Raw genomic sequence first — 588 nt, forward strand, 5'->3', positions numbered from 1 at the left:
AGGAGGCTGTCATGTCCAATACATCGAGCGCACGGTAATTTTCCCTTCTTACTTATGTCTTCCTTCATGTTCTTCAATTCCATGTAAAATTTACTGTATTTATAACTTTTGCCGCCTGTCAAACGGTTACTTGCGCTGTGTGCCGCGACGTAGTGACCCGTGACGTCAGCGTCTATTCCCATCCCACAGCCACAGCCTTGCATACAGAGACCCTCGGCAGCACTTGCAATACCACACCAATATTAATTTCCAAACAAAATGTTGACATTTTCCTAGCTTTATTCTTCGTGTTGTTTTACAATCGTCTGTTAAGTTCCATCCTTGGGAAAATAAAACCGTTTCAAAAGAGGTACGTGAAAAGAAATAGGTATGATGAGGGGAAGTTGTTTTCGGCATAACAGTTGGCATTCCGGAACAGCTTTGATTTGAAAAATAAGAGGAAGGCTTATGGTTTGTTTGGGTTCAAGCAATTTTTTATTTCTATTTCAAGAGCAACAATAGCAACAATAAGAAGGAAGCCTTAGGCAATATTTGTTTGTTCCACGCATTTTAGAAACAACCAGTACGTACTGTGAAGGAAAACAGGAT

Source organism: Frankliniella occidentalis, unplaced genomic scaffold (assembly GCF_000697945.3).
Source record: "Frankliniella occidentalis isolate FOCC.00 unplaced genomic scaffold, Focc_3.1 Scaffold419, whole genome shotgun sequence".
NCBI classification, from domain to species: Eukaryota; Metazoa; Arthropoda; class Insecta; order Thysanoptera; family Thripidae; genus Frankliniella; species Frankliniella occidentalis.